This window comes from Erythrolamprus reginae, chromosome 2, assembly GCF_031021105.1.
Source record: "Erythrolamprus reginae isolate rEryReg1 chromosome 2, rEryReg1.hap1, whole genome shotgun sequence".
Classification (NCBI taxonomy): Eukaryota; Metazoa; Chordata; class Lepidosauria; order Squamata; family Dipsadidae; genus Erythrolamprus; species Erythrolamprus reginae.
In genome coordinates this window covers 334,116,333-334,128,915 of record NC_091951.1, presented here as the reverse complement: position 1 = coordinate 334,128,915, position 12,583 = coordinate 334,116,333, and the positions used below count along the sequence as shown (strand labels likewise).

General features: G+C 45.2%; 1 protein-coding gene across 2 annotated transcripts in view; it reads right to left on the bottom strand.

Moving 5' to 3' along the window:
- Nucleotides 1-12,583, bottom strand: part of NPR3 (natriuretic peptide receptor 3) — a 102,693-nt gene that overhangs the window by 54,968 nt on the left and 35,142 nt on the right. The gene's annotated exons all lie outside the window — the stretch shown is intronic.

Sequence of the window (12,583 nt, the reverse complement as noted above, 5' to 3'; positions counted from 1 at the left end):
TATTATTATTATTATTATTATTATTATTATTTATTGGATTTGTATGCCGCCCTTCTCCGCAGACTTGGGGCGGCTAACAACAGCAGTAAAACAGTACAACAAAATCCAATACTAAAAAACAGTTAAAAACCCATTATATAAAAACCAATCATACCTACAAACATACCATACATAAAATTGTGAAGGCCTAGGGGGAAAGTGTATCTTAGTTTCCCCCATGCCTGGAGGCAGAGGTGGGTTTTAAGCAGCTTACGAAAGGCAAGGAGGGTGGGGGCAATTCTAATATCTGGGGGGAGTTGGTTCCAAAGGGTCGGGGCCGCCACAGAGAAGGCTCTTCCTCTGGGTCCCGCCAAGCGACGTTGTTTGGTTGACGGGACCCGGAGAAGACACACTCTGTGGAACCTAACTGATCGCTGGGATTCATGTGGCAGAAGGCAGTCCCTGAGATATTCTGGCCCGTGTCATGAAGGGCTTTATAGGTCATAACCAACACTTTGAATTGTGACCTGGAAACTGATCGGCAACCAATGCAGACTGCGGAGTGTTGGAGTAACATGGGCATATTTGGGAAAGTCCATGATTGCTCTTGCAGCTGCATTCTGCATGATCTGAAGTTTCCGAACACTTTTCAGAGGTAGCCCCATGTAGAGAGCGTTACAGTAGTCGAGCCTCGAGGTGATGAGGGCATGAGTGACTGTGAGCAGTGACTCCCGGTCCAGATAGGGTCGCAACTGGTGCACCAGGCGAACGCCCCCCTCGCCACAGCTGAAAGGTGTTTCTCTAATGTGAGCTGTGGATCGAGGAGGACGCCCAAGTTGCGGACCCTCTCTGAGGGGGGGGTCAATGATTCTCCCCCCAGGGTAATGGACGGACAGATGGAATTGTCCTTGGGAGGCAGGACCCACAGCCACTCCGTCTTGTCTGGGTTGAGTTTGAGTTTGTTGACACCCATCCAGGCCCCAACAGCCTCCAGGCACCGGCACATCACTTCCACTTCCAACATGGGGAGATTGATACAAGAAGCCTCCTTCACAGGCAGCTAAAAACAGGTATCTACTCTAATTGCAGCTGAGATCGGCTTTACATTTGCTTAACATAGGAATACAGTGTTCCTATTCTGCATACAAGCAAAGGACATTCTGAGAGCAGGGCTAGTCAGAAAAACATGTTAATGTCAAAATTTGACTACCCCACAATCTGTGGTCTGATGAAAGAGTAATAATAAGGTATTGGCCAAATGGCTATATTTGGGAGGGGGGGGGGTTTGACCCTTGATTTTTCTTTAGAAGGCACAGTGGCAATTGGGAAGTATGCTCTCTTAGGCATCTCAGTTAAATTGACCTCAGAATTCCAAATCTAAATCTGACACCAAGCCTTCAAATCACACTTATTTGAATCACAGTTTGTGCAAACTGTTTTTAGAATCAAGGTGAGGCTTGTTAATTACTTGTTTGTACCATAGTAATTTGTATGTGTCCTGCCTTGACCTCATTACTTTCTTCCTTGTTTCATGTGCCTTTGAGGGCTATAATTTGGAGACCAAGGGCGTTTTATTCTGTATTCCAGCCTAGAGTCATTTTGTTACGGAACAGGCGGCAAATAAATTCAAATAAATAAATAAGTAAATTCTGCCTTTCCCCAATGTAAGACATCTTACATCAGATGCCTTGAAACTTTAACCTGCAGGAAAGTCAAAGAATAACTTGGGTAGGATTTCTGAGAACTTTTGCTCTAAGGCACCTTCAAGTGACATTTAAAGAATTAATGCAGGTATTGATATGCCTATAGCTAATAGTTTACTCATAATAGTTACTTTATTTGTTGTGGAGTTACCACTTAGCACAATGGAGCTGAAAACAAAATTATATTCAACGTACATCAGCATCACAAAAAATATAATAATGTAAGACAATTTCTTATATAACAAAATAAAAATAGACATTTATATATTTATTTATTTGATTGATTGATTTCTATGCTGCCCTTCTCCTGGAACTCGGGGCAGCTTACATCAAGTAATTTTCATACTAGTGGAGCTACACAGTCGTTGGCTTGAGACAACGGGTACGTACACCTGGTATCAGGGTTCCAAGTACAGTGGTACCTCATCATACGAACTTAATTGGTTCCAGGAGGAGGTTCGTAAGGTGAAAAGTTCGTAAGATGAAACAATGTTTCCCATAGGAATCAATGTAAAAGCAAATAATGCCTGCAAATCCTTCAGGAAAATCCCAAACTTTAGAAGGGAGGCGAACAGAGGGCAGGGAGGAGCAGCTAAAGGGGGCGGGTGGAAGAAGCAAGGCTAGGCTAAAGGGTGAGTGGGAAGGAAGAAAAGCAAGGGGGGCGCCCCTCCCTTTTCTTTTTTCAAAAGACACAGTTTCAGTGCCTTTGCAAGCATGCAAAATCTTTACTCCTCCAAGCTGCCCCTCCCTTTTCTTTCTTAAAAAGACACCGTTTCAGTGCTTTTGCAAGCATGCAAAATCTTTACTCCTCCAAGCTGCCCCTCCCTTTTCTTTCTTAAAAAGACACCGTTTCAGTGCTTTTGCAAGCATGCAAAATCTTTACTCCTCCAAGCTGCCCCTCCCTTTTCTTTCTTAAAAAGACACCGTTTCAGTGCTTCTGCAAGCATGCAAAATCTTTACTCCTCCAAGCTGCCCCTCCCTTTTCTTTCTTAAAAAGACACCGTTTCAGTGCTTTTGCAAGCATGCAAAATTTTTACTCCTCCAAGCTGCCCCTCCCTTTTCTTTCTTAAAAAGACACAGTTTCAGTGCTTTTGCAAGCATGCAAAATCTTTACTCCTCCAAGCTGCCCCTCCCTTTTCTTTCTTAAAAAGACACCGTTTCAGTGCTTCTGCAAGCATGAAAAATCTTTACTCCTCCAAGCTGCCCCTCCCTTTTCTTTCTTAAAAAGACACCATTTCAGTGCTTTTGCAAGCATGCAAAATCTTTACTCCTCCAAGCTGCCCCTCCCTTTTCTTTCTTAAAAAGACACCGTTTCAGTGCTTTTGCAAGCATGCAAAATCTTTACTCCTCCAAGCTGCCCCTCCCTTTTCTTTCTTAAAAAAAAGGGGGGGGAAGAAATCCCTTCATCCCAGCAGCAGCTGCTTGGGTTCGTAAGGTGAAAATAGTTCGGAAGAAGAGGCAAAAAAATCTTAAACACCGGGTTCGTATCTTGAAAAGTTCGTTAGAAGAGGCGTTGGTAAGATGAGGTACCACTGTAATACACCCATAGCAAATAAAACCACAAGGGAGGATGATTCCTCAAAGAATAGTTTTATTTTTGGTATATCATATTCACACAGGCTGATGAAAACCAACCCTGAATGTTCCCATGGTTTTCACCTAATTAAAAGTAAAGGTTTTTCTCCTTCCCCAACCAGTCAGTCACATGGTCCAATCAAGTTATTATCCGAATGCCTAGTAACTTTACTCCTCCTCTCTCCAACCACCTATGGGAATGTCCTTGGTTCCCAGGAGAAAGTATTTTGTTTTGGCTACAAACTCCAGCTATCTCTATTTTCCTCTCCCTATCCCTCAGCTCCAGTGTGGCAACACTGAAGCCTCAAAATGGCCTCGGTCAGGCCAGCTTCAGGACTGACACCTGGTCCCAAACTTCCAGCAGCCACTCCCCTCCTGTGGCCTCATGACTTCATTTTAGTTGCTTGGCATTTTCAGCCATTTTGCAGCATCTTGTGGTCAGACAATTTTACGATACATCTGCTGAACACCAGCATTTACTTCTGTTTTTCAGCAAAACCAGCCCACAGTGAACCATTGGTCTGCTTAACAACTGTGGTAACTGTGGATTTTGCTTAATGATTGCAGCCTTTGTTTAACAACTGCTTCAAGAAAGGGCGTAAAATTGGGTTCTCTCAGGGATGGCCCATTTTACGACCACCATGACTTATGGTCCTGATGGGCAAGCTCAATTACTCTCATAGATTGTGGTGTATCTGTAGTTTCAATCTACAGCAGGCTGTCAAAGTCGCAGCCCAGATGCATCCCACGCTGGCCACGCCCCTGCCCCGTGTAGTGAAGGGGCGGGGAAGTCCCAATATGTCACATGATGCGCATGCTGGCCACGCCCCTGCCCTGTTAAGCAAAGGGGGGAGAGAAAGTCCCAATATGTCACATGACACTCAGTGTTCCCTCTAATTTTTTTGGGGGGTGGGCGGAAAAGTATAGTGTCTGAGCGGCAGTCCCTTTGGGACTGGGCGGCACAGAAATATTAAATAAATAAACAAACAAACAAACAAAAAACCCACCCTGTTTTGCCTCAGAGAATTTCAAAATAAAATACTGTACTGTGTGTCTATAACAGTGAGCTCATAATAGGGCAACTCTATCAATATCAAAATGCCACTTAAATAGTTGAGCTAGTTTCAAACTAGATTTTGATTTTCTTTCTCTCTTCCTTACTCCCATTCTTTTTCTTTCTCTTTTCCTTCCTCTCTTTTTTCTATCTGTTTCTCTCTCTTCCTCTCTTCCTCTCTCTCTCTCCTTCCCTCTCACTCTTTCCCTCTCGGCTTCTGGGCAGGTTTGAAAAACTCTGAGTTGATGATGATTTTTAAGTGAGCGATTGCTCACTGCTCAGCTTAGAGGGAACTATGATGACACTGCCGTGATGACAAGATTTTGACACCCCTAATCTACAACATTGTACATTCAAGTCTTTATGAATGAAAGCAAATATACCTATCCCAGGATAATGTTAACTGCTTTAATCTGAATGGTTAGATGTGGGATTCCAAAGGGCCATTTCTCTCTTTCTGTAAAAAGTATAGGTCGATCCATTTCAAGATTCCTTTTTCTACCAGTTTGGGTATTTATGCTACATCCTATAACAGCACCTAAAAACCCCAAGATCTAATTGAAGCCCCATTTTTAAGAAGCACAGCCTAAGTGGCCAATTCTGTCTCTATACAAACATTAATGTCTCTGGCTGAGAGGCAGGAAAAATAAAACTTTTTTCTTGTTTGCTAAGAAAGAGTCAGGAGAAAGAGTCACAGTTCCTGGGGTAGCCTTTAGATTCTCTTTGGATGCAATAAAACCCAAGATTGTTATATTGCAAAAGAAAGGGAGGGGCAGGTTTGAAAGGTTACAAGTGAAAGTGATTTGCATTTGAAGAGTATCAGAAATGCAGAGATATACTGTCAGAGTACAGTGGTACCTATACCCACGAACGCCTCTACTTACGAACTTTTCCAGATAAGAACTGGGTGTTCAAGATTTTTTTGCCTCTTCTCAAGAACCATTTTCCACTTACAAACCTGAGCCTCCAAAACTGTAACTGGAAAAGATGGGGAGAAGCCTCCGTGAGGCCTCTCTAGGAATCTCCTGGAGGAAACAGGGCCTCCACCCTCCCTGTGGTTTCCCCAATCAGACACATTATTTGCTTTTAAATTGATTCCTATGGGGAAAATGGCTTCTTCTTACCAACTTTTCTGGTCATGGAACGAATTAAGTTCGTAAGTAGAGGTACCACTGTACCTTATTTTTCACAGTATAACACACACCTCTCCCCCCCCGCAAAGAGAGTGAAAATTTAGGTGCATCTTATATACCGAATGTAGTCCTGCCCACCCACTGTCCCCCACCCTTTGGCCTCTGCCTCCCCGCATATCATGCCACCTTGATTGCATCAGAGGAATCCCGCCCGGCCGCTCTGTTCAGGGTAACCCACTCCCTTCTTAACCAGGGGGGAGTTGGCGAGCCCTTGCAGAGTAGTGCCGAGGATTTTAACACGTTTTTCGCTGATAAAATTGCTCGGATTCGAGCGGACCTCGACTCCAATTGTAAAACAGAGTCAACTGACAACGAGTCAGTCGAGGTGACTGGGGCTAAACGTCTTTGTCCATCTGTCTGGGAGAGGTCTGACTTGGTGACACCTAAGTAAGTGGACAATGCCATTGGAGCTGTGGGTTCCGCCACCTGTCTACTGGATCCGAGTCCCTCTTGGTTGGTTTCGGCCAGTCGAGAGGTGACGCGGAGCTGGGTCCGGGAGATTGTCAACGCCTCCTTGGGGAGTGGGTCCTTTCCGGCTCCTTATAAGGAGGCACTTGTGCGCCCCCTCCTCAAGAAGCCTTCCCTGGACCCAGCCATACTCAATAACTACCGTCCAGTCTCCAACCTTCCCTTTATGGGGAAGGTTGTCGAGAAGGTTGTGGCACTTCAGCTCCAGCGGTCCTTGGAAGAAGCCGATTATCTAGGTCCTCAGCAGTCTGGATTCAGGCCCGGCTACAGCACGGAAACTGCTTTGGTCGCATTGATGGATGATCTCTGGCGGGCCCAGGACACGGGCTTGTCCTCTCTCCTGGTGCTTCTTGACCTCTCAGCGGCTTTTGATACCATCGACCATGGTATCCTTCTGCACCGACTAGAGGGGTTGGGAGTGGGAGGCACTGTTCTTCAGTGGTTCTCCTCATACCTCTCTGGTCGGTCGCAGTCGGTGTTAGTAGGGGGTCAGAGGTCGACCTCTAGGTCTCTCCCTTGTGGGGTGCCTCAGGGGTCGGTCCTCTCCCCCCTGCTATTTAATATCTACATGAAACCGCTAGGTGAGATCATCCAAGTGCATGGGGTGAGGTATCATCAATACGCCGATGATACCCAGTTATACATCTCCACCCCATGTCCAGCCAACGAAGCAGTGGAAGTGATGTGCCGGTGCCTGGAGGCTGTTGGGGTCTGGATGGGTGTCAACAAGCTCAAACTCAACCCAGACAAGACGGAGTGGCTGTGGATCTTACCTCCCAAGGATAACTCCATCTGTCCGTCCATTACCCTGGGGGGAGAATCACTGGCCCCCTCAGAGAAGGTTCGCAACTTGGGTGTCCTCCTCGATCCACAGCTCACATTAGAGAAACATCTTTCAGCTGTGGCGAGGGGGACGTTTGCCCAGGTTCGCCTTGTGCACCAGTTGCGACCCTACTTGGACCGGGAGTCACTGCTCACAGTCACTCATGCCCTCATCACTTCGAGGCTGGACTACTGTAACGCTCTCTACATGGGGCTACCTTTGAAAAATGTTCAGAAACTTCAGATCATGCAGAATGCAGCTGCGAGAGCAATCATGGGCTTTATTTATTTGATTTTTATGCCTCCCTTCTCCTTAGACTCAGGGCGGCTTACAACATGTTAGCAATAGCACTTTTTAAACAGAGCTAGGCTATTGCCCCCACAATCCGGGTCGTCATTTTACCCACCTCGGAAGGATGGAAGGCTGAGTCAACCTTTCCCAAATATGCCCATGTTACACCAACACTCCGCAGTCTGCATTGGTTGCCGATCAGTTTCCGGTCACAATTCAAAGTGTTGGTTATGACCTATAAAGCCCTTCATGACACTGGACCAGATTACCTCAGGGACCGCCTTCTGCTGCACGAATCCCAGCGACCAGTTAGGTCCCACAGAGTGGACCTTCTCCGGGTCCCGTCAACTAAGCAATGTTGCCTGGCGGGACCCAGGGGAAGAGCCTTCTCTGTGGCGGCCCCGGCCCTCTGGAACCAACTCCCCCCAGAGATTAGAACTGCCCCCACCCTCCTTGCCTTTTGTAAGCAACTTAAAACCCACCTCTGCCGCCAGGCATGGGGGAATTGAGATCCTCTTTCCCTCTAGGCCTTTACAATTCTATGCATGGTATGTATGTATGTATGTTTGGTTTTTATATTAATAGATTTTTAATCATCAATACCACATTACTATTGTACACTGTTTTATTGTCGCTGTTAGCCGCCCCGAGTCTCTGGAGAGGGGCGGCATACAAATCCAATAAATAAATAAATAAATAAATAAATAAATAAATAAATTTGCCTCCTTGCAGCAAAGAAGCAAACAGCCCGTTTCAGTTTCAGCACACTCTGATTAACACAAGTAGCTGATTTGGATGGCCAGCAGCTGTTTCAGGCTGCAGGGATTGACTATTGCCGCCTCCCCACAGTGTTTGTGTGTGCGCTAATCAGGCTGTGCTGATGCTGAAACAGGCTGTTTGATGCAAGGAAGCAAGTTGCTGGGAGGCAGAAGCAAATCCCCCCCCCCCTTTGTGCTAATCAGGCTGTGCTGAAATTGAAACTGAAACAGGCTGTTTGATGCAAGGAAGCAAGTTGCTGGGAGGCAGAAGCAAATCCCCCCCCTTTGTGCTAATCAGGCTGTGCTGAAATTGAAACTGAAACAGGCTGTTTGCTGCAAGCAGACAAATTGTTGGGAGGCAGAGGCAGATTTTTTCCCTTGTTTTCCTACCCTAAAACATAGGTTCACCTTACAGTCCAGAGCGTCTTATACTCCAAAAAATACAGTAATCTTTTGTGTAGTCTATATAAAGTGGTTTTTACTTCCAAGCAAATGAAAGTCTTTAAAGGAGGCCATCCCATGATGCCATCAAACTTTACACCTGAAGAAGCTCAAAAGATATTATATGTGTGAAATGTGAAATAACAGGGACTACATCTCAATGTCTTTTGAATAGGCAAAAACTCTGATATAGATATTGTTTTAAAATCTCAGCCACCTTCTTTCTCATACAGCACATTTGGGGAATCAAATACAAAGCCAAGGTTAATTACAACAATTGTCTTATAGCAGCAAAAATGGAGATGGTGCACTTGAAGGTGCATTAGAACCAAAGTTTGATTTAATTTGATTTAATTTTAAATATTTGAAATCTGTTATTTACTGTTTTTTAAACTGTGTACTGATTTTGTGACATCAAGGTAGCATCAAGCGTCACCTCTTAACAACCACATTTACAGAGTTTGTTCAAGACAATCTGATCCTTCAGCTCTTCAAATGTGGCACCCATTGTCACTGTTATTGAGTCGATTGCTTGCTAAATGATTATCTAAAAATATATTTATCATACATGGATGCCAATTATTATATTTTATTGCACTCCATTACCCAGTAATACAATTTAAATCCATAAATATGAACCTACTGTCCTTAAATCAGGTTAAATTTAAGCCATAGGAGTAAAATTTATGGGAGCTGGTCCAATGTATGTAGGGTATGAAGAGATGTAACTTCACAAAGCAAATCAAACAGTAAGTTACCCAAAATATAATGCTATATTTCAGGGGTATCAAACTCAAGGCCTATGGGGTGCTTACATCTGGCCTGCGGGTCGCCCTGGAAACAGCAAAGAACCGGCCTGCAATGCCTCTGCCAATGAAAACAAAGCTCAGGGGGGGTCCTCATGCATGCACACACACCCGGGACTCCATTTTCGGCTCTGGCGGCTTCATGTAGTCCTCTACCAGTGAAAACAGAGCTCGGAGAAGTGCTCATTTTCGCTGGCGGAACGCTGCAGGAGGCTGTCCCAGCTGAAAATGGAGTCTAGGGTGGCCCCCTGGGCTACTACAGATGCATCAGACATGAGTGATATCCATGCCTATCCTGGTGAAACACAACCGTGATGCAGCTCTAAATGAAATAGAGTTTGACACACTTGCTCTATTTTCATGAACACAAAAATGGAGCTCCAATAGAACATAGAACCTATAGAAGCTATTAAATGGTGGAAACATCTTGTTGACTTTGGGCTCATAACCCTACTGTATCAAATAAAGTTAGCACTTGCATAAGAATGTCCAGGTAATTCTAAGTTGTAAGCTAGGCTGAGTAGCTGAAAGAAATATCCCCAAAGAAGGAAATGATAAATATGGTAACGTCCATATTATTGCTAAGAAAATTGGATGCATCCATCACATCACTTGGAATTTAGCTTGACTTCAAATAGATGTCCCCTTTTCACATCATACATTGTCTACTAATCTGCCATGAGAAACATTTTTATATGCTATCCACTATCATTTCTTCAAGCTCTAATTTCCTTCCATGGCTGCATCATACATTGTGCGTGGTGCTCTTCAGTAAGTGATTCTAAGTCTATGCACTTGGCTTCCCAATCTTTTGCGTCAAGTTCCTAATAGCCAACTGCTACTGACTTGGCTCACATACTGTATTAAGTGAAGATATGGCTAACAAATCTATGGAAATTCTCAGTCATCCAGGTCCTGGTTGTCTCAAAGGTGCTTTTTCAAAAGGCAGCTAGACTTCCTTTGTTTTTTTCTTGAAGACATTTCATTTCTCATTCAAAAAGCTTCATCCAGAACCGATAAAGCTTTCTGGATGAGAAGCAAAACGTTTTCAAGGAAAAACAAAGAAAGTCCAGTTGAAAAAGCACCTTTGCGACATGGTTAACAGAAATAGCAATAGCATATAACAATAGCATTTAGATTTATATTCTGCTTCACAGTAGTTTACAGTCCTCTCTGGGTCCTCATTTTACCGACCTTGGAAGGATGGAAGGCTGAGTCGACCTTGAGCCTACTGAGATTCGATCTGCCAAACTGCTGGCAGCCGGTGATTAGCAGAAGTGGCTTGCATTACTGCACTCTAACCACTGTGCCAGCAAGGCTCTTTTAATACATCACAACTAACTCAGTTCATGGAACACATTAAAACACAAACAATCACACTAAAACTTAGCATGAGGCACGAACTCCCCATTCTCTTCCTGGAGAGTAGAATTCTCCCCTACTGCTAGGTAGTCATATTTGTAGAATCTGTTTTATTGTTGTTCTACTATACTGTTAAAATCTGTCAACTGTGCCTAGTCCTAAAGCCACACTCTTTAAGTGTTTGATTTAAATCTGTGTACAGGAGATCAATACTAATTGGAACTTATGTTCCATTTGCATAACAATCCATTCATGGTTACCCCAAATACATGATAATGTAAACAAAGAGGAAACATTTTCTTGCTTCAATTGTAAAAGCACTAGAAGTCATAAATCGCTGTCAACTCATTGCAAACCACCCATACATCTCCCTTGGACCACATTTAGGTAAGTTTCTTCTCTATCATTTATGCTCTGGCAAAGTTCTTCCGATAGGTTTGCAGGTGTATTTGGAGACATGTGCCCCAGGCAATTTGGTAACAAATTTGAAAACAAAAACAAAATGGAACTAGGAAAGTCCAGTAATATCTCGTCTTACAAATGCCTTGTCGTACAAACTTTTCCAGATACAAACCTGGGGTTTAAAATTTTTTTGCCTCTTCTTACAAACTATTTTCACCTTACAAACCCACCACCGCCACTGGGATGCACTGCCTCCGGACTTCCGTTGCCAGCGAACCACCCGTTTTTGCAGTGCTGGGATTCCCCTGAAGCTCCCCTCCATGGGAAACCCCACCTCCGGACTTCTGTGTTTTTGTGATGCTGCAGGGGAATCCTGCAAAACCGAGCGCTTCGCTGGCAACGGAAGTCCAGAGGTGGGGTTTCCCAGCGAAGCCTCAGTGAAATCGCAGCATCGCAAAAGCACAGAGGTCCGGAGGTGGGATTTCGAGGACTTCGCTGTTTTTGCGATGCTGCGATTTCACTGATGCTCCCCTCGCTGGGAAACCCCACCTCTGGACTTCCGTTGCCAGCGAAGCGCTCGTTTTTGTGATGGTGGGATTTATTTATTTATTTATTTATTTATTTTATTAGTTGGACTTGTATGCCGCCCCTCTCCGAAGACTTGGGGCGGCTCACAACAAGTAAAACAGTCACAACAATGCAATTAATTAAAATATTTAACGATTTAAGAAAAACCCCATGTAATAGCAAACACACTCACAAGCATACCATGTATAAATTAACGTGCCCAGGGGAGATGTTTAGTTTCCCCATGCCTGACGGCAAAGGTGGGTCTTAAGGAGTTTTCGGAAGGCAGGAAGAGTAGGGGCAGTTCTAATCTCCGGGGGGAGTTGGTTCCAGAGAGCCGGTGCCGCCACAGAGAAGGCTCTTCCCCTGGGACCCGCCAACCGGCATTGTTTAGTTGACGGGACCCGGAGAAGGCCAACTCTGTGGGACCTAATCGGTCGCTGGGATTCGTGCGGCAGAAGGCGGTCTCGGAGATATTCTGGTCCGATGCCATGAAGGGCTTTAAAGGTCATAACCAACACTTTGAATTGTGACTGGAAATTGATCGGCAGCCAATGCAGACTGCGGAGTGATGGTGAGACATGGGCATACCTAGGTAAGCCCATGACTGCTCTCGCAGCTGCATTCTGCACGATCTGAAGTTTCCGAACACTTTTCAAAGGTAGCCCCATGTAGAGAGCATTACAGTAGTCGAACCTCGAGGTGATGAGGGCATGAGTGACTGTGAGCAATGAGTCCCGGTCCAGATAGGGCCGCAACTGGTGCACCAGGCGAACCTGGGCAAACGCCCCCCTCGCCACAGCTGAGAGATGGTTTTCTAATGTAAGCTGTGGGTCGAGGAGGACGCCCAAGTTGCGGACCCTCTCTGAGGGGGTCAATAATTCCCCCCCCCAGGGTGATGGACGGACAGATGGGATTGTCCTTGGGAGGCAGAACCCACAGCCACTCCGTCTTATCCGGGTTGAGTTTGAGTCTGTTGACACCCATCCAGGCCCCAACAGCCTCCAGGCACCGGCACATCACTTCCACCGCTTCGTTGACTGGGCATGGGGTGGGATTTCCCTGCAGCATCGCAAAAACACAGAAGTCCGGAGGTGGGGTTTCCCATGGAGGGGAGCCACAGGGGAATCCCAACAGTGCAAAAACGGGCACTTCGGCAGG